General features: G+C 41.5%; 1 non-coding gene across 1 annotated transcript; it reads left to right on the forward strand.

Annotated features, from left to right (window-relative positions):
* Positions 1 to 3,208: 3,208 nt before the first annotated feature.
* On the forward strand, positions 3,209 to 3,317 carry LOC141593249 (small nucleolar RNA R71). The gene has a single exon (XR_012521350.1). It is a non-coding gene; the product is annotated as a small nucleolar RNA R71 (small nucleolar RNA).
* Positions 3,318 to 4,945: the final 1,628 nt, after the last annotated feature.

Below are 4,945 nucleotides of genomic sequence, written 5' to 3' on the forward strand. Positions count from 1 at the left end.
CCTTAGAACCTAACAAATAAGACCGAAATTTGTCTAAGGCAAAAACAACAGCTAAAAACTCTTTCTCAGTGGTAAAATAGTTGACTTGAGCCTCATCCAGAGTTCGGCTCGCATAGTATATGGCATTCAAAGCTTTATTCTTTCGCTGTCCCAGAACTGCACCGATAGCATAATCGCTGGCATCACACATGATCTCAAATGGGAGGTCCCAATCAGGCGGCTGAATGATTGGCGCAGAAACTAGGGCCTCCTTTAACCTGTTAAAAGCGACATGGCACTCATCAGTAAATTCAAAGACAGCATCCTTAAGAAGCAATTGTGTAAGTGGTTTAGCAATTTTTGAAAAATCCTTAATGAAACGCCGGTAGAAACCAGCGTGACCTAGGAAACTCCTCACTCCTTTAACATTCACGGGAGGAGGTAATTGCTCAATCACCTGCACCTTTGCCTTGTCAACATGTATAACCTTGTCAGAAATCAGATGCCCTAACACAACTCCCTCATTGACCATAAACTGACACTTTTCCCACTTTAAAACAAGATTGACATCTATACAACGCTGCATGACTTTATCAAGGTTAGCTAAACAACGATCAAAGTCACTGCCATAAACTGAGAAATCATCCATGAATACTTCCATAATATTCTCTATATAATCAGAAAAAATCCCCATCATGCACCTCTGAAAGGTAGCAGGGGCATTACACAATCCGAAAGGCATTCTACGATAAGCAAAAACACCCTGTGGACAGGTAAAAGTAGTCTTACTCTGATCGTCTGGATGAATAGGGATCTGAAAGAACCCTGAATATCCGTCTAGAAAACAGAAAAATTTGTTAGAAGCAAGTCTTTCAGTCATTTGGTCAACAAAAGGGAGGGGGAAATGGTCTTTCTTAGTGGCGGCATTTAACTGTCTATAATCAATGCACATCCGCCACCCTGTCACTACTCGAGTTGGTATTAATTCATTTTTATCATTTTTAACCACGGTAGTCCCTCCTTTCTTCGGGACCACCTGAATCAGGCTAACCCACTTGGAGTTGCCAACTGTATAAATAATACCTGCATCAAGTAGTTTCATCACCTCGGCCATGACAACTTCCTCGCATCTTCGGGTTCAACTTGCGTTGACCACATCTCGTAAGGCTTGTGACCCTCTTCCAGCTCTATCCTATGCATACAAACATCGGGGCTGATGCCCTTAATGTCATCCAAAGAGTAACCCAAAGCCTTCCTGTTTTTCTTGAGTACACACATCAAAGCAGACAGCTGGTCATCGTTAAGCTTAGAGCTAACAATAGCTGGGTACTGCTTCGTATCATCTAGAAAAACATACTTAAGATTAGGGGGAAGTGGCTTACGCTCCGGTACCTTTACCTCTACAGCATAGACAGAATCAGCTTCAATGGTGTAGCAAGTGTTCACCAAGTTATCGTTGGCTAGGCTCAAAAGCATCTCATCTTCTTCTTCATTGAGCTCGTAGCTCTCCATTGAGGCAACCAAAGCATCTGGCTCCTCTGAATTCTCCACTGTATTACCTGCACACTCATCTAAGTGGGTTAGATCAGCTAAGGGATCCTTGGCTAAGGATTCCCTCCAATTACAAGTAACAACCCTGTCAACAATATCAACAGAATAACACGTATCCTCATCAAGAGTTCGGTTGCCTTGTGAGCAAGATCGAACTCAATAGTGTCATCCCCTACCTCTAAGGTGATGGTTCCGCGTTTGACATCTATCACCAAATTTGTATGTAAGAACGGTCTGCCTAAAATAATAGGTATCTGACTATCCTCTGCAATGTCCAAAACAACGAAATCGACAGGAATAAAAAACTTACCTACTCGAATGGGTACATCCTCTAGAACACCTATAGGTCTCTGAGTCGATCTATTTGCCATTTGAACGGTAATATCGGTCACCTTAAGTCTACCAATGTTTAACCTTTCGCAAAACGAAATACGGCATGACACTAACACTGGCCCCTAAGTCACAAAGGGCCTTTCCAATTACGTGGTTACCTATAGTGCAAGGAATTGAAAAACTACCCAGGTCCTTTAATTTAGGTGGCACATTAACTTGTGAAAGAACATTACATTCCTCCACAAACGCAACATTACCATCATCACGAAAATTTCTCTTACGATTCAAAATATCTTTCATAAATTTAGCGTAAGAGGGTACCCGGTAATTAAATCGATGAAAGGAACCGTTACCTCGAGGTTCGGACCATCTCCGAAACTTACCAAACTTACGCTCCAGCTTAGTAGCCTTCAAGCGCTCCGGATATGGGATCGCAACACCGGCCGTAGGATCGGTAACCTTCGACTTTCGTAGGTTTAAAACCCCACAAATCATCAATAAGTGATGGATCATGCAAACTAGTTGACGGTTTGCATCCTGCTCGAGATCCATCGATCGATCGTGTGGTAGTCGATCGACCAAGTAAGTTTGGCGTGAATAGTTCTGTCGGTTTATCGTCATCGGTATCTCGATCGATCGATGAGGGTGTTGGTCGATCGATTGGATGTGCTAGGTGTGAATAGTTTCGACCAAAACTATTTTGTCTGGATAACGATTGATCGATCGATCGGGAATGCGAGTCGATCGACCTGATTATCGCATTCGGACTCGTTTTGCATCAGAATTCAAACGAGCTTCTTCATCATTTCCCGAGTCTTCCTTTGGCTTATCGGGACTTTCATAAGAAAGGCCACTTCTGAGATTGATGGCATTGATCGTCTCAACCGGCCCTTCACATTTAATTGAAGAATTAGCGGCTTGCTTAGCCTCCATATTCTCCAATTGTTTCACAAAATTCTGTGAGGACTCAATCCCGGCTGCTTCCATATTCGCCACTTGAACCAAAAGGAGTTGGACCATCTCTCTTAACTTCTCGATCTCATCTGAGTTTTGAATAGGAACTTCGACTTTCCCCTTGGAAGCTTCAGAGGTCTCGAGCTTCTCGAGACGGGTAGAAATGGAAGTTATAAGTGTCACAACAGCAGTCATGTCTTCACTTTGTTTTCGTGACTTACCACGTGAACTTCCAAACTCAGCTTTATGGACTGCCATCTCCTCAATGGTGTTCCAACCTTTACTTTGACCGGTATTATTTTGAAACCTGCCATTAGCAGCTGCATCCAAGATGACCTTGTAATCATCATATAAAGCATTGTAAAATAGATTGCAAAGATACCATTGCTGGAAACCATGATGAGGGACAGCTCGGACCAAACTTTTGAAACGTCCCCATGCTTCACAAAAATCTTCGTCGGCTCCTTGCTGAAAACTCGTGATTTTACTCTTCAAGGCATCAGTCTTCGAAGGCGGGAAGTACTTCTTGTAGAAGGCTAGTGCTAAAGATGTCCAATCAGTGACTCCAGCTGCTACTCTATCGAGGTAGCGATACCAATCTCGCGCCGAATCCTTCAAGGAGTATAAGAACATGAACCCCTTTACTTCATCTTGAGTTACCCCCTCCGGTATAGGTATTGAACAGCAATAGTCCGTGAAAATTTCCATATGTTTCAAGGGGTCTTCATCTGGTAGACCCGCGAACTGATTCCGTTCCACTAAATCAATATAAGAGGAACGAAACTCGAATTTACCGGTAGAAGGGGTAGGTAACTGTTGCCCCTTTGGAAGGTGGTGCTCCTTTGGCTGAAAATTATCATATATCGTAGCCATAACTTCCAAAATGAGAGTACTCAAGTCTTCCTCTCAAAAACCTCTTCTAACGTGCAAAAGCAAAACTAGAAGCAAAGGTAAGCAACGGCCTCAAGGAACAAAAGTTCCTTGAGACAAGGAAAATAAACTAAAATAAAGCAAACAGAATTACACCGTCTCCCCGGCAACGGCGCCAAAATTTGATACCGTCGTTTAGTACCAAAATTAAATTTATAATTCCAAACTAAAACTATAGCTAGTGATAGTAAGGGTCGAACCACAGAGAGAAAAGGTTGATTTTGTTTGCTAATTTCCAGTCTATAAAAGTAACAATTAAATGGGGGTTTTGAAGTTGGTTGGCTAACAGGCTAATTGCAAAAATGAATATTCTTAACAAGATAAAAAGGGGATCGGGAACTTCGGTTCACCATGGCACAAAAACAGGTCAGTCAAGCAGCAGAGATCTTATAATACGGTCTCAGGGAAAATAAGCTAGTCTTTCGATCAAAGCTCAAATAACCTCACGGTCTAATAATTCCCTAGAATTTATCAAAGTTTTCACTCAAGAGAAATTCTAAATCTAGTGATAAATCAAATTACCAATCTTTCGACCTAGCAAAGAAATCCATCAAAAGATAACAAGACCAATACGGAAGAACTCATGCTACAAAACTATCCTAATTTAATACCATGGCTCACCTCATTCCCAATCAAAGGAATTACCTACGCATAATCATGACTACACTAATTACAAAATTAACAATAAAGAACGAATTCAACATGATGGAATCTAACTAGAACAAAGGAGAGAAATCAGTTACTGAAATTAATTGAAGAAAACAAGAATTAAATTAACAAGGAAGAATAAGAAGGAAGAATAATTGCATTAAAGGCTTACTAATTGAAAATCAAGAACCAAGCATTCGAATCAAGGTTTCCGTCTCAAGCTAGATCTGAAAACTAAGTTTTTTCCAGAATGAAATTACATAACCTAAAAGTTGATGCGTTCAACTGATAAAAGATACCGAAAATTAATTACAAGTTGGGCTTTTAAAAGTCTAACACGGAAAATTAAACATCAGCTCGAAATCAGGTCGATCGACTGGTCTGCACGGTCGATCGATCAACATGCGAACAAGAGCTTCGTCTAAGCTCCAGTGGTCGATCGACTGGAAGTCTTAGTCGATCGACTGAAAGTGCTGTGCAGCGGCTCCTTGATGCTTCCAAACAACTCTTCACTCCTTGCACGCATCCCAAGGTGAGTGAATGAACTCTC

The sequence above is a fragment of the Silene latifolia genome, chromosome 7 (assembly GCF_048544455.1).
Source record: "Silene latifolia isolate original U9 population chromosome 7, ASM4854445v1, whole genome shotgun sequence".
In the NCBI taxonomy this organism is placed as follows: domain Eukaryota; kingdom Viridiplantae; phylum Streptophyta; class Magnoliopsida; order Caryophyllales; family Caryophyllaceae; genus Silene; species Silene latifolia.